The following is a 12344-nucleotide window of genomic DNA, read 5'->3' as shown; positions in this document are numbered from 1 at the left end:
ATCCCAACTCAAGCCGAGTCATGGTTTATGTCAAACTCCATTTGCTATGAATATTATGTTCTCTTTTAATTCCAGTTCTTGATTAAAAGATTTTTCTCATCGAAACTCTTTCTCAATAAATCTATCTGTCTGCCAGAACTTGAAACATCAAGAACAATTAAATTAACATAGGATTTTATCTCTATTTACTTAGAGGAACAGATTACATCTTGATCAAAAACTACCTCCATATATAAATAGTATGAGCCAACACATGCCCATATACCCATACATAGTACAAGTATGAAAGCGAGATCAAACTCAAACTACCTATATACAAGATAATCATGCTATCTCGTGTCTAAAGATTATATGCACTGATATGATTTATGACAAAACATTGACAAGAGTAAACTCCATGTGCTTGTCATAAGCGTCACTGGTTCGGCCTACTTATCATTTATAAGTGCCTATCATGTTTGTTATATGGCATGAGACTCACCATTCCATCTTATTTATATCTCATATAAATAACTTGGGAACAAACATGAATACAATCTTTCTGGATAAGTCATGTCCTTATTATGAAGTATCCTCGATTGTGAACCTATTTATGATACTTCGTGCTAGAAATATTGTCACTCATATTCTTAACAACTTAAGAATAATATTTCTAACAAAATATCAATGGACCTTTTCTATTACACATAAATATATTATGTAAACGGAAAAGTGGAAATGCCTTTATTAATAAAAATATGTACAAGATACATACTAAATGATATGCTCTAGGGCATATTACTAACAATCTCCCACTAGCACTAGAGCCATTCATTACAATATCTTAGACCCATCTTCTCAAGATGTCAGTCTAACTGAGATTATGACAAAGGCTTAGTGAATGGATCAGCTGAATTTTTTCAGCTGATGTTATTTTTCTGCATGGCTATATCGCCTTTGCCCAACTATATGTCTGATAATGAGGTAGTGCCTTTCTATGTGTTTGGATTTTGGGTGAGACCTTAGTTCCTTAGCTCAGATGATCGTTTCCATTATTGTCACGAGGTAATGGAACTACGACTAAATGGAAGGAACTACTGTAAGTTTTGTCACGAACTTCTTTATCCAAACGACTTCCTTTGCAAAGCATCTAATGCAGAATATACTCGACCTCGAGTGGAATCTGCAAATGTGCTCGCTTGGAACTCTTCCAACCGATCGCACCTCCATTACAAATGAACACATATCCGGTAGACTTTCTATCATCGATATCCGATTGGAAATCGAATCGTGATAACCATCCAATTGCAAGTCTCCACCTCCATAAATCAAGAATAAATCCTTAGTTCTTATTAAGTACTTAAGAATATTCTTGACAGCTATCCAGTGTTCCAAACCTGGATTTGATTGATACCTGCTAGTCAAACTAAAGATATGCGATATCCGCCTAGTACACAACATTGCATACATTAAACTTCCAATAGCAAGCATATGGAATCCTCGCCATCTTATCTCTTTCTTCGATATCTTTGGAGACATCTCTTTAGAAAGATGGATACCATGTCTCACTGGTAACAATCCTCTCTTGGAATCAAGCATGTTAAACCTCTTTAACACCTTTTCCAAGTATAGACTTTGTGATAAACCAATTATCCTTTTCGCTCTATCTCTATAGATGCGAATCCCAAGAATATAGGTTGCCTCCCCTAAGTCTTTCATGGAGAATGTATTTGACAACCATACCTTTATAGTCGTCAACATACCAGTATCATTACCCATCAACGAGATGTCATCCACATATAAGACAAGGAAAATGATAGCATGTCACTAACCTTCTTATATACACCTGGCTCATCCTCATTTTTGATAAAACTAAAGGATTTAATGGCTTCATCAAAACGGATGTTCCAACTCCTCGAAGCTTGTTTCAACCCATAAATGGATCGCTTTAGCTTGCATACCTTGGAACCATCTTGGGATTCAAATCCCCTAGGTTGTTCCATGAAAATGTTTTCTTCAATGTATCCATTAAGAAAAGTTGTTTTGACATCCATCTGCCAAATCTCATAATCATAGTATGCAGCTATTGCTAATAAAATCCTAATTGATTTAAGCATGGCAACAAAGTAGAAAGTCTCCTCATAGTCTATTCCTTGCCTTTGGCGAAACCCTTTCGCTACTAGCCTTGCCTTATAGGTCTCTACCTTTCCATCGTAACCAATTTTCTTCTTGAAAACCCATTTGTTCCCTCTAGGTACAATACCTTTAGGTGGGTCAACAAGATCCCAAACTTGATTCTTATACATGGAATCAATCTCGATTTCATAGCATCAATCCATTTTGAAGAGTCTATATCCGATATAGCTTCTTCATAGGTAAGTGGATCATCTCCATGATCTACTTCTTCATGAGTAGACAACTCTTGTTCTTCTTCATGAAGAAAACCATATCTCACCGTGGGTGAGATACCTGGTTGTTCTACGAGGAACAGTGTAGATGTTTCATCAATGGGTATAGGTTGACTAGATGGATCTATATCAACTGACTGTTGGTTGGTCGAATTCTCCAATTCTAACTCTATTTGCCTTCCTTTGCCTCCTTCTTGAACAAACCGTTGTTCAAGAATGTGGCATCTCTACTTATCACAACCTTTGTGAAGTAGGCAAATAAAAATAATATCCAAAACTATCTTTTGGATATCCAACAAATCGACCTTTTTCTCGATCCGTCTCCAATTTATCGGTGTTCACTTTTGATATAAGTGGACAACCCCAAATCTTAACATGCTTAAGACTTGGTTTTCTTCCATGCCATATCTCATAAGGTGTGGAAGAAACTGATTTTGATGGAATCCTATTCGAATATACAAAGTCGATTCTAATGCAAATCCCAAAAGGAGATTGGCATATCGGTATAGCTCATCATACTACGTACCATATCCAATAGGTACGATTTCTCCTTTCGGATACACCATTCGGTTGTATGCGTTCTGGAGGAGTCAGCTGAGAAACAATGCCATGCTCTCTCAAGTATTCATCAAATTCAGTACTCAAATATTCACCTCCACGATCTGATCGAAGAGCTTTAATATTTTTTCCTGTTTGATTTACTACTTCAGATTTAAATTCCTTAAACTTTTCAAAGGATTCATGTTTGTATTTCATCAAATACAAATACCCAAACCTTGATTTATCATCAGTAAAGGTAATAAAATAATGAAAGCCCCCTCTAGCCATTTCTTTAAATGGACCACATACATCACTATGTATTAGCTCCAAAATATTTTCAGCTCTTAGCCCTTGTCCAACAAAGGGTGATCTAGTCATTTTGCCCTGAAGGCAAGATTCACAAGTTGGAGTAGGCTCAGAGCCCAATGAGGATAGAATCCCCATTTTCTCCAATTTTGCAATCCTATCTTCTGCAACATGACCTAACCTTAAGTGCCAAGTATATTTTGAACTTGAGTTGGTTTTCACCATGGCATTGCTTTCATTTAGATTGCTTTACTCTGGCCAGTGGAAACACTTTCTTACTGGCAATGGAAACACTTTCCTGTTGGCAGTGGAAACACTTTCCTTTGCCTCCATCAGCTTTAGTCTTACTTTTCTGTTTAGCTATTTTCTTGGAAGGACCAGGAATCTGAGGTTTCTTTTTCTTATTGCGCTTCTTCTTATTGGACTTTCCAGTAGAAGAAGATGCAATCAAAGCTACCTCTTTTCCTTTATTGCCCGGCATATTCTTTTGGGCAATAACCAGCATGTTGAGTAATTTAGCTAAGGTGCATTCCTGTTTAGTCATATGGAAATTTGTCACAAAATTCCCAAAAGATCGAGGAAGGGATCAAGGATCAAATCCGTTTGTAGTTGGAAATCCATGTTGAAGTCAAGATGTTCCAACTGCTCAATCACCGAATCATCTTGTGGACATGATCCCCAACATTACATCCCTCGACATCCTCATACGGAATAACTGTTTAGATATCTCATACCTAGCATTCTGCCGTGCTCACCATACAACTCTTGTAGGTGAAGGAGGATCTCACTAGCACTCTGCATGTTCTCATGTTGCTTCAGAACTCATTACTCATGGAAGCAAGCATGTAACACTTAGCTCTCATATCATGCTCCTTCCACTTGTCCAAAGTATCATGTTCCTCTTGTGTGGCCTCTGGAGGTAAGGGACCAGAACATTTGAATCTAGAACATATCCTATATGTTCAAGGTTCAAGACAAGTTTCAAATTTCTTAGCCAATCGCATGATTAGGTCCTCACAACCTATTGCGATCAAGTATGCTTGCAAGGATATTGGATGGTGGTGGTTGTTACTGTGCTCATTATTATCGGAAAATTAATTGCGAAATAACCAGATTAATTAGTAAATGTATCATGTAATTAACCAAATATGATTATGGTCTTTTAATCAAATTGGTCCTCCCACTAACTTAGCGAATCCTACACTTCCAAAGTAGAAAACGGAAATCCTAGTTGGATGGATTTCTAGTGGGTGATTGAATTCTTATAATTCTATTGATCATCCTCAGTACATCCATTATTGGAATTACAATAAACTATAAGTGAGCAACTCCTTGCCCATCACATCTCATGTGAGGTTCAATCCTTTACTAGCCCCTAATGCTCAAAATCTCGTGTACATCCAATATTGACTTATCTTGCATTAGTTAAGTTGATCCCATTGAGCCAAGAATTATGCAAATAATTTTAATGTCCTCAGGTACATCCAATATTGGCCACCAAACCATTTACATATTTACAACATCTCATGCTTAACAATTATTCTTAAGAAAATCTCTTAAATTAATTGCATCTCATGCAACTATTTAAAATTTCTTAAAATAATTGCCCCAATGGAGGGCTTATGTTATAATTACTTTAATTATAGCATTTCCAACTTAATCATTTGTTTGGAAGATTTTATGGTCATTCTATTTACTATTAAGGTCTCACTTTGCACATTATCCATTTAGCATGCATATATCATATAATTGCATACATTCCCATACATCTCATGCATTCATGGATAAGCAGTAAATATGGTATGATCATGGACTTTCTAAGGGATTCAATTCTGAGCCACCAAGAATTGAATCTGGGCATTCCTAGGTGCATTTCATTCATTCATTTTACAAGAGTTGCTGAAGGAGTACATAATCAACACTTGATATTGAATTCTCCCACCGGTCCCACCAATGCTCTTGACCTCCTTGAACTTCTTGCAATCCAATATTACATAGTAATCCTTGGCATACCAAGGCGAATTTACAAGAACTTAAATAAATGAAATTACAACCCAAAAATATTACAAACTTAATAATACATGCCCAAAATACATTAAAATAAATTAATTAATTTACAATCCCAAAGAAACATAAAAGAAATAAATCCAATCACATTGGTCTTTTATAGTCCATGATCATCCATCATGCATATCACTATTTAACAATTAAATAAAACATACATACTTAAATTAAATTGAATATCTCATATTCAACTTAAAAATCCAGATTTGAATATGATTCAAATAAATTTAAAAATTCAGATTTGAATCTCATTCAAACAAATTTAAAAATTCAGATTTGAATCACATTCAAACAACTTCAAAAATTCAGATTTGAATCACATTCAAACATTTTTTTAAAAAATCAGATTTGAATCACATTCAAATATTTTTTAATAAATCAGATCTGAATTTTATTGAATCAATTTTAAAAATCAGATTTAAATATGATTCAAACAACTTTAAAAATTCAGATTTGAATCACATTCAAACAACTTTTAAAATTCAGATTTGAATCACATTCAAACAATTTTTAAAATTCTGATTTGAATCATAATTTAATTGTGTGATTAAAACAACTAATTAAACACTTTAATTAGTCAAAGAATAGGCCTTAGATCATACAACAATTGCAGAATTAAAAGCCAAACCTTGAACCACCCATGGAACCATTGTTGCCGCCACCAATGGTGGCTTCTCCATGTGTGACGCCACATCTCATGATCCAACCAGCAATGAATCTCTTGATCTCATGATCAAACACACAATTAAATTATATAATCAACAATCTAAATGGCAAATATAGTGGCTCTGATACCAATTGAAGGAACGGAAGCGTGAAAAACACAAGATTATACCATTGAATTCAAAAATTTTCACCTAGGGTCACAAGCACCATGCAAGATTTATTTTTATCTATTTGATTTCAATGATAAACAACATATTAAAACTCTTTTAATATGTTTTTGGATCTGTATTTGCCATTTAAGATTTTAAAATTAATCAGATTAATTTTAGAACCCTAGATTAAATCAAGAACGATTACACTAACCTCTTGATGTGCCGCAATGTCTGCGCTTTGAGATTCGTCTTGAGACACCAGATGTTGTCCCTCTAGCTTGTCCACACCAAGAACACCTATGGCAGCCCTTGAACAGCTTCTAAAGCCTTTTCTATTAATTAGAAATTCAAGTTCTGTCTTTTAAGAGATTAGAGATGCAAACAGGACACTAGAAACAATTTCTAGTGTTCTTAATTCAAGAGATTGATGGCTAATCTCTTTGAATTGATGAGAGATGAAGAGAAATAGCTGGAGAGGCTCAAAGTGGCGTGACATATGAGAGGAGAGGCTGCTGGTTGTGTTTTCTTTTCATAACCCCACTTAAATAGCTAGGTTAACACATTAAACCCTAGCCACATGTCACCTTTTGATTAGCTCTAGGTTTAAGTGACCCAATCACATTGTGCCAAGTGTCAAACCTATATTTAATCTTGATTTTAATCATCTTACATGATTAAAAATATTTGGCAAGCTTATGTGTTATGCCATGTGTCACCATCTCATGGTGCCACGTGTCACACTGCAAAATGACCAAAATGCCCTCGTGTCTTAATTTTGAGTTCTTAACCCAAAATAATTATTTTCTTCTTCTAATTAATTTATATCAAATATAAATTAATTAATTAATCTCTATTAATTAATTTCTCATCAATTAAATTCATATTTAAACACTTTAAATATAAATTTAACTTATACTACACATCCAATAATCTAGATTTGGTTTCAAGTCATGCTAGGGACTTTGCAATTTTATTGCAAACCAAATCTATTTAATTAATCAATTAAACTCTTTAATTAATTAATTAAATCATATTTAAATAGGTGATAACTTGTGTATGTGTGTGACTTACTAGGCTCATCACTAATTGGCAATGAGAAATGATATCAACTCTTAATATCATCAGAACTCTTTCTTACCATAAATGATTTCTCTAAATCATTTTATGAACCTCATAGACCATGGTTAACACCTAGCATAGCATGCCATGGCCACCCAATTAGTAATAAGATTTACCTTAAATGAACATATAATCATATGTTAACATGCACTAGAATCTCTCACATAAAATCCCAACTCAAGCCGAGTCATGGTTTATGTCAAACTCCATTTGCTATGAATATTATGTTCTCTTTTAATTCCAGTTCTTGATTAAAAGATTTTTCTCATCGAAACTCTTTCTGAATAAATCTATCTGTCTGGCCAGAACTTGAAACATCAAGAACAATTAAATGAACATAGGATTTTATCTCTTTTGACTTAGAGGAACAGATTCCATCTTGATCAACACCGACCTCCATATATAACTAGTAGGAGCCACCACATGCCCATATACCCATACATAGTACAAGTATGAAAGCGAGATCAAACTCAAACTACCTATATACAAGATAATCATGCTATCTCAGTCTAAAGATTATATGCACCGATATGATTTATGACAAAACATTGACAAGAGTAAACTCCATGTGCTTGTCATAAGCGTCACTGGTTCGGCCTACTTATCATTTATAAGTGCCTATCATGTTTGTTATATGGCATGAGACTCACCATTCCATCTTATTTATATCTCATATAAATAACTTGGGAACAAACATGAATACAATCTTTCTGGATAAGTCATGTCCTTATTATGAAGTATCCTCGATTGTGAACCTATTTATGATACTTCGTGCTAGAAATATTGTCACTCATATTCTTAACAACTTAAGAATAATATTTCTAACAAAATATCAATGGACCTTTTCTATTACACATAAATATATTATGTAAACGGAAAAGTGGAAATGCCTTTATTAATAAAAATATGTACAAGATACATACTAAATGATATGCTCTAGGGCATATTACTAACACCATCTTCTCAAGATATCGGTCTAGCTGAGTCTGTGACATAGGCTTAGTGAATGGATTAGCTGGATTTTCAGCTGATGCTATTTTCTGCATGGCTACATCGCCTCGTCTAACTATTTCTCTAATAATGTGGTAGCGCCTTTCTGTGTTTGGATTTTTGGTGAGACCTTGGTTCCTTAGCCTGTATGACTGCTCCATTGTTGTCACAGTGTAGTGGAACTACTGACTAAATGGAAGGAACTGCTGCAAGTTCTGTCACGAACTTCTTTATCCAAACAGCTTCCTTTGCAACATCTGATGCAGCAATATACTCAGCCTCTATAGTGGAATCTGCAATCATGCTTTGTTTGGAACTCTTACAACTAATTGCACCTCCATTACAAATGAACACATATCTAGAGGTAGACTTTCTATCATCGATATCTTATTGAAAATTAGAATCAGTATAACCATCCAATTGCAAGTCTCCTCCTCCATAAATCAAGAATAAATCCTTAGTTCTTCTCAAGTACTTAAGGATATTCTTGACAGCTATCCAGTGTTCCAAACCTGGATTGGATTGATACCTGTTAGTCAAACTAATAGCATATGCGATATCCGGCATAGTACACAACATTGCATATATTGAACTTCCAATAGCCGAAGCATATGGAATCCTGGCCATTTTATCTCTTTCTTCAGGTGTCTTTGGAGACATCTCTTTAGAAAGATGGATACCATGTCTCACTGGTAACAATCCTCTCTTGGAATCAAGCATGTTAAACCTCTTTAACACCTTTTCCAAGTATAGACTTTGGGATAAACCAATTATTCTTTTCGCTCTATCTCTATAGATGCGAATCCCAAGAATATAGGTTGCCTCCCCTAAGTCTTTCATGGAGAATGTATTTGACAACCATACCATTACAGTTGTTAACATACTTGTGTCATTACCCATCAACAGTATATCATCCACATATAAGACAAGGCAAGTGATAGCACTGTCACTAACCTTTTTATATACACATGGCTCATCCTCATTTTTGATAAAACCAAATGATTTAATGGCTTTATCAAAACGGATGTTCCAACTCCTCGAAGCTAGCTTCAACCCATAAATGGATCATTTTAGCTTGCATACCTTGGAACCATCTTGGGATTCAAAACCCTTAGGTTGTTCCATGAAAATGTTTTCTTTAATGTATCCATTGAAAAAAGCTGTTTTGACATCCATCTGCCAAATCTCATAATCATAGTATGCAGCCATTGCTAATAGAATCCTAATTGATTTAAGCATGGCAACAGGCAAGAAAGTCTCCTTGTAGTTGATTCCTTGCCTTTGGCAAAACCCTTTCACTATTAGCCTTGCCTTGTAGGTCTCTACTTTTCCATCAGAACCAATTTTTTTCTTGAAATCCCATTTGTTCCTTATAGGTACAATACCTTTAAGTGGGTCAACAAGATCCAAAACTTGATTCTTATACATGGAATCAATCTCGGATTTCGTAGCATCAATCCATTTTGAAGAGTCTATATCTGATATAGCTTCTTCATAGGTAAGTGGATCATCTCCATGATCTACTTCTTCATGAATAGACAACTCTTGTTCTTCTTCATGAAGGAAACCATATCTCACTAGTGGGTGAGATATCCTGGTTGTTCTACGAGGAATAGCTGTAGATGTTTCATCAATGGGTGTAAGTTGACTAGATTGATCTATATCCATTTGATCTGTTGGTTGGTCATAATTCTCCAATTCTAACTCTATTTTCCTTCCTTTGCCTCCTTCTTAAACAAACTATTATTCAAGAAATGTAGCATCTCTACTCACCACAACCTTTTGTGATGTAGGCAAATAAAAATAATATCTAAAACTATCTTTTCAATATCCAACAAATCGACCCTTTTCTGATCTAGTTTCCAATTTATTAGTGTTCAGTTTTTTGATATAAGCTGGACAACCCTAAATCTTAACATGCTTAAGACTTGGTTTTCTTCCATGCCATATCTCATAAGGTGTGGAAGAAACTAATTTTGATGGAATCCTATTTAGAATATACAAAGCTGATTCTAATGCAAATCCCTAAAAGGAGATTGGCATATCGGTATAGCTCATCATACTATGTACCACATCCAATAGGGTATGATTTCTCCTTTTAGATACACCATTCAGCTGTGGCGTTTCTGGAGAAGTCAGCTGGGAAACAATGTCGTGCTCTCTCAAGTATTCATCAAATTCAGTACTAAAATATTCACCTCCACGATCTGATCAAAGTGCTTTAATACTCTTTTCTGTTTGATTTTCTACTTCAGATTTAAATTCTTTGAACTTTTCAAAGGATTCATGTTTATATTTCATCAAATACAAATACCCAAACCTTGATTTATTATCAGTAAAGGTAATAAAGTAATGAAAACCGCCTCTAGCCATTTCCTTAAATGGACGACATACATCACTATGTATTAGCTCAAAATATTTTCAACCCTTAGCCCTTGTCCAACAAAGGGTGATCTAGTCATTTTACCCTGAAGGCAAGATTCACAAGTTGGAGTAGGCTCAGAGCCTAATGAGGATAGAATCCCCATTTTCTCCAGTTTTGCAATCCTATCTTCTGCAACATGACATAACCTTAAGTGCCAAACATATTTTGAACTAGAGTTGATTTTCACCGTGGCATTGCATTCTTTTAGATCACTTGCATTCATTTTGTGTTTGTCATTAGTATCCAAATAATAAGACCATCATTCATATAACCCGAACCAACATATTTATTTCCAAAATAAATATTACAAACATCATTTGTGAACTGAAATTCATAGCCATTTCTAGTCAAACTAGATATAGAAATGATGTTCTTAAAAGCATCAGGTACATATAAAATATTATCCAAACACAAAACATGTCCAGACATGTAAAAAGATTTAGATCCTATGGTTAAAGCTTCAACATTTGAGCTATTGCCAATCCGGAGTCTAACATCTCGAGAATGCAAACTACTACTATTTGCTAGTTCCTGCATATCATTAGAAATGTGAGAACTGGCACCAGGATCTAAAACCCAAGCTGTAGATGAACTATGAGTATCATCAGAATCTAAATAACAAGATATGGACATACCTTCCGAAGGTGTATCCTTCTTGTCCTTCAGAGAAGTAAGATACTCAGGACAGTTCCTTTTCCAGTGCCAATCCTTCTGACAGTGGAAACACTTTCCTTTGTCTCCATCAGCTTTAGTCTTCCCTTTCTATTTAGTTATTTTCTTGGAAGGACCAGGAATCTGAGATTTCTTCTTCTTATTGCCCTTCTTCTTATTGGACTTTCCAGTAGAAGAAAATGCAATCAAAGCTACCTCTTTTCTTTTATTGCTCAGCATATTCTTTTGGGCAATAACCAGCATATTGAGTCATATGGAAATTTGTCACAAAATTCCCAAAAGACTCAGTAAGGGACTGAAGGATCAAATCCGTCTGTAGTTGGAAATCAATGTTAAAGTCAAAATGTTCTAGCTGCTTAATTAGCCGAATCATCTTATGGACATAATCCCCAACATTCTGTCCCTCACACATCCTCATGTGGAACAGCTGCCTAGATATCTCATACCTAGCATTCCTACTATGCTCACCATACAACTCTTGTAGGTGAAGGAGGATCTCACTCGCACTCTGCATGTTCTCATGCTACTTTTGTAACTCATTACTCATGGAAGCAAGTATGTAACACTTAGCTCTCATATCATGCTCCTTCCACTTGTCCAAAGTTTCATGTTCCTCTTGAGTGGCCTCTGGAGGTAAGGGACCAGGACTATTTGAGTCTAGAACATATCCTATATGTTCAAAGTTCAGGACAAGTTTCAAATTTCTTAGCCAATCAGACCGATTAGGTCCTGTCAACCTATTGCGATCAAGTATGCTTGCAAGGATATTGGATGGTGGTGGTTGTTCTGTGCTTATTATTATCAGAAAATTAACTGCAGAAAATAAGCAGATTAATTAGTAAATGTATCATGTAATTAACCAAAATGATTATGGTCTTTTAATCAAATTGGTCCTCCCACTAACTTAGCGAATCCTGCACTTCCATAGTAGAAAACGAAAATCCTAGTTGGATGGATTTCTAGTGGGTGATTGAATTCTTATAATTCTATTGATCATCCTCAGGCATATCCATTATTGGAATT

Source organism: Hevea brasiliensis, chromosome 4 (genome assembly GCF_030052815.1).
Source record: "Hevea brasiliensis isolate MT/VB/25A 57/8 chromosome 4, ASM3005281v1, whole genome shotgun sequence".
Taxonomy (NCBI): Eukaryota; Viridiplantae; Streptophyta; class Magnoliopsida; order Malpighiales; family Euphorbiaceae; genus Hevea; species Hevea brasiliensis.
Note: the sequence above shows the minus strand (reverse complement) of the source record.